We start from the raw sequence: 15,576 nt of genomic DNA on the forward strand, positions 1-15,576 counted from the left end.
TTACTACAATTTTGTTGTTTGAATCTTTCCCTTATCCATCAGCTGTAATTTTTATTCTGTCTGACAGGGCAGTGGCCATTACAGCCTTCTTCTGTGTGACTATTTATAGTTATGGAGAAGGCATGTATGTAAGAAACTGCCAGGCGAGGAAGGAAGAAATGGAACAAAATTAGTCAATGTACCCAGAATGACAGTGAAATGATTTCAGATGCTGGAGGTAAAGCTTAAAGAGAACAGATATAAAAGTATTTCTGTAAAAAAAGACGATGACAAAAACACTCCGAGGGTTTTTACATTTAAATAAGTCTTAATTTCTATTACATTCTGCTTTGTAACTCTATTTCCTGATGGTCATTGAGGGTGGAGACTATGCTTTCATTCATTAAGGTGTCATTTTTGTACTTCCTGTCTTCTACAAAAACTTGATAAGAACTGGATGGCTCCATTGCCTGTTTCTTTAGCAGACTTGGCTGGAATTAATTAGTAATTTAGACAGTAAATAGATGGGGACTGGACACATGGTGATTGCTGGAAACCTGCAGAAAGTATGACAGAAACTGAGGCTTGTTTCCTTAGGTCTAAAATCTCCAAAAACTTTCAAGAATAATGGAAAGAGGTTTTAGAAGGTAGGTAATGAGTAATACAGGAATACATTTTTTATGTATACATTTATTTCCTCGCACAAGATGAGAAACTGGGAGAAACTTTCAAAAGGACTGTCCATTCAGTGGAGAAATGCAATTGATGTATTCATGTATGACTATATAGGGACATATAGCATATACACATATATGTACGTATAAATATATATCCACGTAATAGATAAATACTGTTCTCAAACAACAGTTATTTAACCTTTGATCCTTACTGTACTTGGAGAGGAGCAGCTCAAAAGAAAATAATAGGAAGTTAAATCATGCCCTGTCTACAGTGGTTTTGCTTCTTACATGGTCCTGGACATAACCAGAGGTGGATTTACCAGGGCAGTACCCTCTGTGTTAACGCTGCCTCTTGTCTGAAATAATGTTTCATGCTAAGCGATGGGAAATGTGCTTTTTCCGTATTCTTCTATGAACTCTGTGTCTGCATGTAGCCATGCTCACAGCTAGTTCAGGGTGTAGCTGTCATTGTTGTATTTTTGGTATGACGAACAGGAAGACAAGTTCTTTGAGGCAAGGAGACTGAGATGTCTGTTTCCTCTGGTAGCTCCAGAGGAGGTTCATAGATCTACAGATGATTTTCACTGTATAGCAATGAAATGAATCACATTCCCCAAGAACAGAAATATCCAAATGCAAATCCTGTACAAGTCTTATGAAACACCTTACTTGCCATCAGCACCAGATAGAGAAGAGGAGCCCTCAGTCTCACAGTCTTTCAAAGAAAGTTTGCTGCCTTCTGCAATAGGAATACGCTCTCCTAGAGGAGAAAAGTTAAATAAAAGACTTCTTTTTGTTCCACAGTATGCTTTAAAGAAATAATCATTGTCACTGTTAGTTATGGATATAGAAAATACAGCTAAGGCTCCAGATGAATTTTTTACCAGGTATTGTCTAAATATTTTATTTACTCCTAGAAGTTTTGCAGTCTTCTACATGAGCCAACAGGTGAATTTGGACAGACAAGGAAGCATAAGGAAGGCCTGATACACAACTGCATCAGACTCATAAAAAAGCTACCTTATACCAGAGCCTGCTTTTTTTCTGTTGCTCATTTGGGATCTAATGGAGTATTGTGGGGTAGCTATGCACATGTTTCTGGATAGCAATTTCAAAGCATAACAGATTGAATGGAATTTGACATTCATTTATCTAAAACATTAAGAGATTATCTGGCTTCTAAGTAAGCTTCTGCTCCTGCTCCCTTTATTATTTCTTTCTTTTTTATTCTTTATGACTTCTGTACTGGATCTGGATTTTTCTATACTGACTGAAGAAAAAGTCTGCAGTTCAAAAGCCCATCAACATTTTTTCACTCATTGAAGTTGGAGAGGGCAAAAACTTTGATTTTTTTTTTATCCTTCTAAAACTTAGACACCACTAACTCTAGATTCAAATCCTAAGTGAAGGATAAAACACAGGCATATAATGAAGGATACTGAACGGAATAGAAGAGTCATCAGAAAAACAGCAACAACAACAACAACAAACAATCAGTATTCTTAAAATTAAATTCAAATACCTGAGTGGAAATCTCACCACAAAATCTGAGTATGTTAAAAAAAAACAAAAAACTGATGTGGTGTAGACAGTTGTTTGTGTACTGTTCAGCATTGCCTTTGGATATCTTATATACTAAATTCATCAAATGTCCTTGCTTGCAGAGATCTCATACATCAAACTTGTGTTTCAAGCTAGTGAAGATGAAGAGGTAATCAAGAATGCTAATAATCACAGTGAGGTGTGATAAATCCTGACAAAAAAAATGGTTGTGAACAATAAATTCATCCAGATCTGCTGGGTATGGCTTAGAGCCACCTGAGACAGGCTGACTGCCAGTAGTATTGAAGATAAACATCCTCCAAGTTAATGACACTCATATAATAAACACAATCTTTTATCAGAGCACAAATTGTATGACCAATGCAAAATTAGGCTGCCTGAGTTCATGAACACATGTGTTCAGATGGAGATCTAGAGAGATGCAAATAGAATGATGAATGCACCTGCAGGCTATTACTTTCCCTCTTTTTGGCTTCTCCAATCCTTGTTCAGCAGCTATATTCTCAGAAAGCAGCTTAGTCCTGAACCTACATGGCAAATTGAGGTTGTACTTAAGGGCCGTTTGGAAGTCAGTAATAGAAAATCAGTGCACTCGTCTGGACTGAAGGCAAAAGTGCTCACAGCCATCACTGTAGGCTTTCAATTCTCAGGTGAAAATGAGCAATCACTGAAGTTTTCATTATTCAGGATACAGAACTCCTTCCCTATTACTAATGAATACTGTCCACTATACAACCTATGAAAGAAATTTCAGCCTGGACTGGTGTTCCGTAACTGGGTAAACAACCACAGAGGGTTTACACAGGGTGATTTCAGCAGAGACATTGTCCTTGTTTCCTGAAGATCTTGCTGGTCCTGGTCAAGGTAGGAGAAGAAGGACTCATTAGGGTAAAAACAACCCTGAAGCACGGTTACAAAAAACCCTTTGTAGGACAGTAAGGTGTTGAATAGTAATCTGTGTTGTGTCAGAACTAGAGATCTAATGAAGCAACAGGTTAATCCCAACTCTGCTGACAGTGTAGCTTTTGCTATTGCTCTGCCTATGATGAGAAGAGACGAGTATCTACACGGATGTATGAGATGCTTCACTTTCCTTGTCTCTGAGAAGAGTTTTCATCCAACATGGCATTCTTGATGTCTCATAAGCATAATCCCCTTGGTGATCTCTTCCAGTGTTCCTTATCTAGGGTAGCGATAACTTACTGTTCCCAAGATGAGAGTGTTAACCATGTTGAGGGCCTTCGTCTATTTTTGTTTGGTTCTAATTTTAACACATGCTCGCGTTAATGCAGTGAAAGCTGGACATCAGTTTCACAATTCAGATGCTTCTATTGGAAAGACTTTATGCTCTTTCTTTTTCTTTTTCTTTTTCTTTTACTTTTTCTTTTTCCTTTTCTTTTACTTTTTCTTTTTCTTTTTCTTTTTCTCTTTCTTTTTCTCTTTCTCTTTCTCTTTCTCTTTCTCTTTCTCTTTCTCTTTCTCTTTCTCTTTCTCTTTCTCTTTCTCTTTCTCTTTCTCTTTCTCTTTCTCTTTCTCTTTCTTTTCCTTTTCCTTTTCCTTTTCCTTTTTCTTTTTCTTTTTCTCTCCGTTCATATGATGCTGTGGATTAGTTCTCTTCCCAGACTGAGCCCACCACATTACCACATTCAAGAGAGTTGGTTAAGTTTCATGTTACTATAAAAGAGAAACCTGCATTTCCTAGATGTGTTAAGGAAAGTGGGACATTATATAGGATGATGCAGAAATAAAAATAAACCAAAACCAACAGACCAAACAACATAATAACTGTCCTCAAGGCAAACAGGATTCTTGAAGCCTTATTAAAACACTTCTGATAAAAAGAATTTCTTTTTGACAGAGTTTTCTGAGCTGCTGGAATTCATTACCACAGTGATAGATCTGTTAATTCACAGACTAATTTATAGGTAAATAATGATTATTTACCTATCTCTTGCATCTCCTTGGATAAAATACTTGGATACAGTACTGTAAATCATCAGGTAAATGGGTTTATAATAATATAAAAGAAATAGAAAGCAATCTGGGCTTTCCAGGGTAGGAATGTTGGGCAACTCATTTAGTATTAAAGGATTATGATCTTCTAATTCTACTTTTTTTTTTCTTTCTTTCTGAGAATAAGTAAAAACACTCTACATATTTAAAAAGGGTTTTGTTGGCATTCCAACAATATAGCTCAAAAGGTAAGAGGCTGGATAAAACAGGATCAAATGACTCTTCACCTGGGTTTTTGAATCATAGTAAGTGATTAATTGATACACAGATTTCTGAGAATCCTACAAGTGAAATCAATGGCAGTGAGTAAAAGGCTTCAATGATAGCTTCTTCAATTAATCCCAACCACAATATTTACAAGAGAAAGTGAGAAAAGATACAAAGATTCAGGATCAAGCAGCCCCTCTTAGAACTACTAGTAAGAATCTCTGCAGGTAGACATATGTTGCTATTATGTTTACATGAAGGTGAAGGTCAATTTTTTCTTCAACTAAAGCTACACTTGTGTCTATGGAGTAGTATGAGTTCTAGGGCTCTAAGTGTGGTTCTGTAGCATCTAGATCAATTCGGAGGAAAATTAAGTATATCTTGCCGCAAGCAAGAAATTTATGACTTTTTTTTTTTTTTTTTTTTTTTTTTTCTGTCAGCATACTTGGGGATAAGCAGCTTGTTTGTTTTCTTCCACCATCCACATCCACCAATTCTTCCATTAATATCAGTATTTAGGAAGCTGAACTAGACATCAGGTGGTGTAGGACCCTGGGAAACAGTTTTTAACAATTCACAGCAGAAGGCTGTTAAATAATACTTTTGCTTGATTTTTCTTTCTATATTTTTTCTTTTTCTTATTTTTATTTTTAAAGAAAAGACTTCATATTTTCGATATTCTCAGTTGGCGTTAGGAGTGCTACTTCAAGAACCTCATTAGCGTTCACTTTAGCAGCATACAATAAGATCTTACAGCTGTCCCCTCTCTATAGTATTTACCAAGGCAGATGCAGGAGTTATTATCAGAATGCTGATAAAGCAGATATTTGCCATATCCAATAGTGAGAGAGGGAACTTTCAAAGTCTATGATGTCTCTTTCAAGTCTCAGTGTTTCCAAATTATCATCACTGGTCCCTGCTAGGATTTACTTGTGCATTTTACTTTGTTTGATGTGATATTTATATGCTTGCATTCATTTCAAATAGTTGCTCTGTGTCCGGCACTACTTAGGCCTTCTCATTTTCAATTTGGTTAGATAGATTGTCTCTTGCTTAGAAGATGGAAACATTTGACTCAATGTGTAAATTATAATTATTATATTTTATTATTAGGAAAGACTAAGAAATATACTAGGTAGTGTCTTTTTTTTTTCCCCTGAAGTGAGTGAAGTAATCAGAGACATAATAAAGGTGAAAAAGGGAAAAATTAGTTACCTACAGCAAATATTAGGCATATTTAGATGTAAACACTCTTAGCATATTCATCCTTTTCTGCTGAACAGTCTGCCAAAATTATAGTTGTCACTGAGAAAAAATAAAACATTTGACCTGTATTATGCTATACACGAGCCATGCATTCCAAACTGTGTTTCAGTTTGTTTATGTTTGTTTACTTATTTGTTTATTTTAACCAGAATACAAGTGACTCTGGCCTAAAATCACAACTGGTATTCACTTCAGAAAAAGACACTGAAAAAGAAGATCATATTATGCAATTTTTAGGTTCATTTTTCATAAATAAATCTCCTTTGGAAAGACCTTCTTAGAAGTTAGATGCTACATGCTATTTAGAGAAATACTATCTGTCTCGAAGAAGTCTCATAAGAAACAGGGCCTTTTTAAAATTCCACTCTTCTGAATACAAACAGTTGGACCATGACTTCTCCAAAGAGTTAGGGAAACCTACAGCATCAACTCAGTTTTTACAGACTCTATAAACAAAACGACACTGGGAAGACAAAAATGTGATTTCCATTGCAAAGTTCAAACCATGAGGGATAAATATTTTACTGAAGTTAGAAACAAAACACACACATATCTATATCTATCTATCTACATACCAACCTCCCTTCCTACCTCCCTATCTATCTACACAAACACAAAATCAGGGAAGATTGCTCAGAGAGTTGCCTAGAGAAAACAAACATAAATGAATTTCCTATCAGATTTGGAGTGGACTCTAGTAGCATAGTACACATTAGAGGCCAAACTCCTCCATACTTTCCATATGAGAATATTAGATCCATCCTATAACAAGTATCTGAAATATCTGCCTGCTTGATCCTTTGGCTGCACTTGTACAGCTTATCAATGCAATTAGATATTATTAAATTGAATTGAATGGAGAACTGAATAATTGGTTGCAAGCCAGCTCCTAGAGTGCAGGTGTCCACTTCAAATAAAACATTCCTACATTATTTTGGCATCACACCATGTTTTCATTGTGTGACTATAATCTGCCAGTGGAAGCCAGTTTATGCCTTGAGATAAGCAGAGTGAGGAGGGCACTTGAAAAAGCTATATCCAGTGAGTCCTGATAAAATAATTCCTGTAAAATGCACCTTTAGAGAAGCAAAATTCTCCACATACTACAAGCTGCAGCCTTGCCTTACCGGCTGGATGAATGTAACTTCAGACACAGATTAACTCTAGACACTCCCTGCAGTGAACAGGGACCTTATCTAGCTGAGCATGTCCCTGTACATTGCAAGGGAGTCAGACTATATGACCTTTAAAGGTCTTTTCCAACTCTAAGGATTCTGTGATTCTATGAAAAGCTTACAGAGTGGCTACCAGGAATATTTCATTGTACTTTATAGATAAATAGCATATTTTAGTATACAATACAGTTGACTGAAATTTTATCAGTGACAAAGTTTGCAGAGCAAGATTTTTTTGCTGCAGAAGAAAAAAGGCTATTCTAGAAGATAATCTATTCCTTTATGATCTCTAACCTGCAATTTTTTAATTAAAATAATTCTAAAATTAAAACTAAATTAAAAACTAAAGTTCTAATTCATTTGTTAAGTAAAAAAATAAACAAACAAACAAAAAAACACCTCAAAATCTCAAAATAATAACATTCTTTAAAGTTCTTCAATAAAATGTAACAACGAGCTGCATGAATTTATGCTAAAATCTAATAATAATAATAATAATAATAAAAAGACTTTCAAGAATTTGTATTTGGCTAATAGAGCTTCTGAAGCAGAGATGGGTCAATAGTGCTGCTATCAAAATGTATTTGGAAGTAAACAACCAATCATTACTGTAAGTTGAAATGGTTAGCACCCAATTCACCTACTAATGTGTCCCTGTGTGAACTAGATCTGCCTCTACTCACTCTTCATTTACCATGCAACATTGTGCTTACATTTAGAGTGCACTTGGTAGTTATTCTGATGAAAGCACAGAACTTGCATCAAAAGGGCTATTTGTGGAGGAAAATACCACTTATGCCATTTTCAGCCATAATAAAGCTATAGTGACCCAGTGCAAAATCATACTAGTCTAAGAAAAGAGACAGGAACACTCTCATTGTGAATGTGCTGTCTAACACTGACAAGAGGCAGAGTGGTGAACTGCCTTCCTCTGCTTCCAATTATGGTTGCTCTACTTCCTCTTGTGATTATACATCTACTTCTCTAAGTTTGAATAACTCTGGTGATTGAAAAACGTTAGTTTGAGCATGCATGAATTGACAGGTCAAACTTTGGGCAACTCACTGAGGGAATGCATGATCATCATAGACCCTTGCTGAAGACTTCTGAATCTTTTAGAATACCAAACCATGCAGATGCAAGTGACTGACTAAACTCTATCTTTCCTCTTGATCTACTTTTACTTCCTTTTCTTTGTTAGCCATTGCCTAATTTTGCCTTAAAGTAGTTGATGAGGAAATAACACCTGCACTGAGGTTCTCTTATCCACAGCACTTATTAATTGGTGTTAGAAAGTTATCTATTATTATCTCAAAATAGTTGATTGATTGTTGTTAGAAAGATCAATAAACTGCTTTGATCCACTGTCATGACTTCATTGCTTCTGCAACTCTGCTGAGCAGAGAGCGTCTTATCTGGGGGATTCCAAGTATTCACCTGTCATCACTCACCTAGTGGAGTGAGACATTTACTTTGGTGTCATGAACAGGATCCTCAAATAAGAGGACAAAAGGAACATAGAGGGGATACTGGCCAAGATTTAATTGTCTGTGTTCAATTTCTCTGGCAGATGGTCGTGACTTCCTGTGTTCAACCTAATTTTGACTATTCTCGCTCGTTAGAATTGCTAAAAAAGGGCATGGGTTTGGGCTGAGGAAAATAGGCAATCTCTCTTAGTTGCTGTGGGACGGAGAAAAGAATTGGCAAAAGAAAGTAGGCTGAGAGCTGGAAAGGGGAAGGCGATAGTCTGGCATTTTAAGGGCGGTGGGAATAGCAGCACAACAAGATAAAAGTGACATGGACCAAACAGAGAGAGAAATGAATGAATTGTTGCAAAAGTTAGATAGGAGTTTACAAACAGAGCAAGAAGTGGAACAGAAAAAAACAGCTGCAAGCAGAAACAACAGTGAACAGTTTGCAGACCAGTTGCATAGTGCTTTTTTCAAGGAATGAGATTTGTGGCTGGAACTCGCTGAGCTGCAACAGGAAGACCTTGAGAGTGGTTGTGGTTTTAGCAGTATGCCTAGGGAGCAGGATTTAATTGATAGGGAAGTGGCTTGTCTTTACCCTTGGGGAAAAAGCAAAATTAAGTTATAGAGACAATATTGCTCCTCAAATTCAACCACTTATTGAAACAGAGGATGGGCCAGAAGTTGTAGCTAAATACCTTACAGTGCAATTGAACTGGCAAAATTGAAAGAAAAGTGTAGCTGACTCCCTAGAGAATCAGAGACTGAGTATGTGTGGAGAGTCTCTCTCACTGAAGGAGATAGGATAAGGCTAAATGAGGATGAGGTTCAGAAAGAGTGGGGTCCTGATGTGTTCCTGACTATGGAAGATAAATGGACACCCAGGTCTTTAAATTAGGAAGCGGCATATTGTGATGGAAAGCTAGACCAGGGGATCCAGTGGCCATCCCCACTTCAGGATTAGACCAAATAAAATGTGCAGAAAGCAGCTTGCCTTCAATTTATGTATGATAGGTGCCTGGCACACCACCAGTTGTCCCTGATATTGAAAGCTGATCTGGATCAAATGACTCCTTTGATAAGGGGCTTTCCTGACCCTTTAAAGTTCTATGCTATCCATACTCAGGATTGCCTGATGGCAGTGTTAGCTTTGAGAAGACAGATGGAACACACCCAAGCGGAATTTACTCTCACTTGAAGGAAAATTTCTCAAGAACTACTTACAACCATAGTGTGTGATATAAGGAGGGAATCAATAGGGAGAAGCTATAGTCAGGAGAATGGAGGCAGAAAATAGATAACTCAAACCACAAGGGAAGAATTCAGCTAAGAATCAACTCTGGATAGGAGATCTGTGTAAAGAAATCCTTAGAAAATTGGTGGATGGCTTACCCTTCCCCAACTTGCAATTATTAGTGAAAATATGGAAAGATTTTGGAAAGGGTTCTCCCTCAGAGAGGTGAGATACTGTCAGATGGGAAGCACTGTCTATTGCTTGCCAGCCAGAGGGTGCCTACTTGGGAAACATCATGCTGTCCCCAGGAGGTGAGCCAGGGACTTGATCGTGGTTTATCTAAGGAGGCACACTGAAAATTCAAAAGATTTGTTGACAACTTTCTTCATTTTGAAAACCAATTCAAGTGAGGACTGAGTTTTTCCTATTTTTGCAGGCAGAAGAGGAAGGAAACTGATCATTTCCTGTCAAGAATGCCCTACTCAGGGGATGCCAAAGATTCACATCTCTTGCAACTCACCGAGTGGGATGGGACATGCTAATAAACATGTATGTTTTGCCATCTGTACTCTGGTATCCTGCATTCAAAATAAAAAATAATAAGGCTTGCTAAGAAATTTTCAGTGATCTAGTATTGTTGTTTTGTTGTTGTTGCTATTTGTTATTTGTGCATTTGTTTGTGGAAAGCTACTTGTAATTGCCACAGCCAGTGATTCAGGTATCTGACTTGATTTCAAATGATTTGTGAGAAGTCAACCACTGAGGACAGAGCCGTGGAACAAACTTGATTATCAAAAATACAAAATGATAAGGAATTTTTCCATTTATGTTTTGGTTTTGTTTTGTATTGTTTCAATTAAAAATGATAATTACTCTCAATTTTTTTGAATACCTACAGGTAGACCACTTTTCAGCTACCTGCTATCAGTATTGGGTAGAACCTAATCTGAAACTGCAATCCTATTTTCATTTTGCTGTTTGTGCTTTACCTTCTCACTTATAATATGGACAAATTACTACCGTGATTTTTAAGAACAGTGGAGAATAAGAAACTACTGCAGCATTCATAAGCTCATTTTGACACGTTCATCATTACTTAATCTTAGATTATTCTTGTTTAAAAGTTTGTCTTCTCTTAGTGATAATTCAGCAGGGAAAAAATAAGAAAATTGAGAAGCAGTTGACCTTTTAAGTCATTTAAGTCTTCAGTGGCAAAATATTCATACTGAAATGCTCATCTACTAATATATGATGAACTTTTTTTTACCCCTCTTGCTATGAATTAACATTTATGTGTTACTAAGATGCTATAAGGAAGGATGTACAATTTTACTAAAATGTGAATGGAATTCAAGATAAGGCAAAAACACAGAGAAAAGAAAGAGAAACTAATGGTATACTGTGGAAGGAACACATTAGGGCAAGGACATTAAGTTTGATGAGATAGTGGAACATGGATTCATGCAGAAGCTGTATTCAGAGGACTGAAAAAGGAGATTAAATTTGATGCTAAAATCAAAAAGACACAGTAAGGGTGTGTAGGGTGACTACAGGACTACAGGAGCCTAGGAAGGATTTCCAAGATATTAGTAATTGCCACTTTGATGATAAGCTAAAAGGCATTTAGAAAGAGACAGCTTTCCTTGTGAACCATTTGCTCCATAAACCATCTCATCCAACATCAGGACAATTCTATCTTTCACAGAGTACAATGATCTCTGTAAGAGTCATATGTCACTTCTAGGGTTTCAAAGAAAAAAAAAAAACAGTCTAACATCACAAACAGGATATCACCAGCAACATAGTACAATCGTGTCCACAGGCCACATCCACAGATCACTTCCATGTCCACAGACTGTTCTTCATGACCACAGGCCATGCTCCACATCCATAGGCCATGAACTACATGGCATGTGCCATATTCACTTGCCTCATCCATGGACCACTTATCATGAACAGAGTCCGAGTCCATAGACTACATGCCATGCCCACAGACAACAGTCCATAGGCCAGGTCCACGACTAATGTCCTATGTTTTTTTACTACACAAATTCTGGATGAACTAGAACAACTCATTTAATCTCTTCATTTCTCAGGTTTCATATTTGCAAAATGATCATGACTTCCCACATAGAATGAATGCTTTGAATTCTGTACAAGAGAAGCAGTAAGTGATGGTTGACACGACTGCAGAGATCTGTGTAAAATTACTTTCAGCATCTGTGAGCTACACTTAAGTGAGAAGGGCTCAAGGGAGCTCCTTTATGGATACTAATCCAACTTCTAAATAGAAAAGTTGACAAAGCCAAATACTTTGTGTCCAAGGAAAAAAAAGATCATTGCCCTCTCCAACACTGAAACATTATTATTAGGTCTGTGATGTAATTGTCTTTGACACTGTGGTTTGCATGCATTGTGTAAGAGAAACAATACAAAAAGTGCTTTGAGGCAAAAGCTAACAAGATGTACTGCCCTGCAAGAACCGTGAAATAATGCCAGCTCTTTGCAGATTGATAGCGTATGTGGAACAGAAGAATGGAGAAAAGTGAACAGAGAGAATAGCAGCAAGGCAGGTGAACAGCTCAGCCTTCCAAACGGCAGTACAAATTAAAAAAAAAATACATAGAACACCGTGGATTACAAAATGACTTTTTACAGGATGCTTAGTGATATTATTTGTGATAGTAAAATAGTGCTTCTACACCAACTACAGGGTCTGCAGGGTCGAGTGAGGGAAATAAATGCCATCATGCCATCACTTCCTTTTTTTTTAAAAAAAAAAAAAATTATTTATTTATTTATTTCAAGATTGGCACAGTTTTGTACTAAGAACATTTTGCCCTTCAGTGGTCTACATTGCTCACTTATTTTGTTGTTGCTGTTGAAGAACTAAAAGAAAAGCTAAAGGATACTTTTTTTTAGAAAAAACCTGCCTATTAAACTGACATTTAACACTGGCATAATTCATTTAATTTCTAGGTGATGAAAGAAGGATGAAATCGTACTGAGGAAGTAGTTGAGTAGGAAGGAGGTGAAGGTTTATTTTTGTGGGGGGAACTATTCCTCCTTTTCCAGCTTGGAATAATTTTTATCCCTTTAGCATATGTTCTGAAAAAGTTATGCTCTTTAGTATGTCTCTCATACAAAAGCTGAGGATTATGAGACAATTTTATTTATTTATTTATTTATTTATTTATTTATTTATTTATTTTGTGAAGGATAAGGTGGAAGTTATTCAAGAGGAAAATAAAACAAGAGTTTTCCTTACAAAAGATAATTTTCCCTTTGTGTTCCACCACAGTCATCCTCTAGAGTCCACACAATTATATCCTCTTTGTACAAAGCCAGAGTCAGCTTTGGAGACTTTTGTCTCTTGAAGAGTTGTTAATATTAAGCCATGTTTACATAAATCATTGATTATTCCATCCATTTACCAGTGAAAAGAACCAGCCAATTCAAATAATCTCCCAGGAGCCTCAGCTGATTTAGCTGATACAGCACCACTGATACTACTAGAGTTAAGCTGAGTCATACTTGCTTAAGTTCTCCCCCAGTAAACCTTTTCCTGCAAACCACAGTCCACTGCAACAAAGAGGCCATGATGAAACTTCAGATAAGAGCATCATGCTTCTGCAAAGCAGGCTTCTTTTCAGTTGGAGGACACCACACATAATCAGAACAACAAGGACTGATATGGGAATGCTCTTGAGTGTGCCTGTCTCCGCATGTCCTGGCTCAGTTCCTAAATGTGCGTTCCTCATAGACATCAGGGACTACTTTGAAGGTCAAAAGTATATGGCAACATCTCTCTGTGAGCTTTCTGAAAAATATCTTTTATCAGAACCAAGGACCAATAGCAATTGGTTGTGTAAAAATAATATTTAGGGACAATTTGTGGGCTGCTCCTTATCTTGCTTGTCAAGAAGATGCTATGGGAAGAAAAAGAAGTTTTCTTAAGAGAATGAATAGGAAAGAATTTGTTAGCAACAACAATAAAAGTATTTGTGTTTATTTGGGAGAGGACATTTTTTGAAAAGTCTGCTCTAGAAAGTACATATGTAATCATAGAATCATAGAATCATAAAACCACAAGGTTGGAAAGGACCTACAAGATCATCTAGTCCAACCATCCTCCCATTACCCTTGCTACCACAAGCCACTAAACCATATCTCATAGCTCCTCATCCAGACCCCTCTTGAACACTGTCAGGGACAGCAACTCCACCACCTCCCTGGGCAGGCCATTCCAGCACCTGACCACTCTCTGTGAGAAAAAGTTTTTCCTTATTTCTAATCTAAACCTCTTCTGGTACAACTTGCAGCCTCGGGTCCCGTTTGTTGCCTGGGAGAAGAGACCAAACCCCTCCTCATCACAACCTCCCTTCAGGAAGTTGTAGAGTGCAATGAGGTCTCCCCTGAGCCTTGTCTTCTCCAGACCCCTCACCAGTTTCGTTGCCCTTCTCTGGACATGTTCCAGGGCCTCAATGTCGTTCTTGTAGTGAAGGGACCAAAACTGAACACAGTACTCAAGGTGCGGCCTCACCAGTGCTGAGTACAGGGGGATGATTACGTCTCTGCTCCTGCTGGCCACAGTATTTCTAATGAAGGCCAGGATGCTGTTGGCCCTCTTGGCCACCTGGGCACACTGTCAGCTCATGTTCAGCCAAGCATGAACCAACATCCCCAAGTCCCTTTCATCTTCACAGTCGTAATGTACAGATTACCAGAGATTCACAGCTATAACGGACTTAAAGCCACTGAGTTTTATCCCAGTATGGAACAGGACATGGAGGGCATGGAAATTGTAAAGTTGGTCAGTGGACTGGCCCAGGGAAATGAATCCCCCTCTTGCTGGACTATTATTTCCCTGGTCAATAATTTTTTTTCAATGTAACTAGATTGCATGCAGCTAAATTCTTTGGCTTTCATATGACCTTCTGATTTTTCTGTAGGATGACATCAAACTGCATCAAACTTGCATACTGCATAAATAATATACCGACATGTCTGGGACATCCACCAGAACTCACTGTTATTTGAAGAAAATAGTGATACCAGACTCAAGTTCAAATAAACATACAGTGCACATACCCAGTATAAAAACTGATTATGTGATGACAAAAGTGCACCTCACTGAATTTACTCAGTGAGATCTGTCAGGATTCCAGTTTAGAAGATGAAAATGGTTTATAAAGGACAGTAGAATCCAGTAATGAAGAACTGAGTAAACTGAATTTTATCACTGGGATCTGCAGACTGTTTTTAAGGAAGCGTGATGTTGCTTGTTGTGACAGAAACAGTTCATTGCTGTTGCAGGTGTGCAGAGCAGTAGTGGAGAAAGTATTATTAACAATACTTTTTTATATTATTATTCTGGAATTTTCTATTATTTCATATCTCTACCTTTAGTTCATGAGATTTTTTATTTTGGAGATTATCATTTTGATGAAATCAGCTACACTTTCACATTCTTACTTTCATATCCTTCAGTCACTATGTAGCATATTACTAATTATCAGAAGAATTTCAAACATGCACAAGATTTTTTGGAAGAACATTTTTTGCAAAGATTGAAGGCATACCTGATGCTCTCTGAATTTAGTGGTTTTCTTTGTGGGGTCTTTGTAAACTGCTGATGAGCTGTCATTATTCAAGAACTGTCACTCAACTGTCATTGAATGGCAATAATATTGAGTCAGCAAGGTCTCAAGATTATTACTGGAGGGTGATAAGATACTTGGTGCCCTTCACCTGCAAAATGTGAAAAAGTAAAAATAAATTCTGAACCATTTTGCTGGCATATTTTGTCCTTGTGTTTGTTTGTCCTCAGATGTCTTTGCAGAAAGATACTTTGATTGGGAATGAACTAATTTAATTCAACTTTTTAAAGTGTTGGTAATATTGGAAGAAATGGTAGAATGCATTTTGGTACCCATAGTTGACAAATTAAGGATTATAGATTTGTTGTCTAAATATGTAACTGATTCGTA

The sequence above is a fragment of the Gallus gallus genome, chromosome 1 (assembly GCF_016699485.2).
Source record: "Gallus gallus isolate bGalGal1 chromosome 1, bGalGal1.mat.broiler.GRCg7b, whole genome shotgun sequence".
Classification (NCBI taxonomy): Eukaryota; Metazoa; Chordata; class Aves; order Galliformes; family Phasianidae; genus Gallus; species Gallus gallus.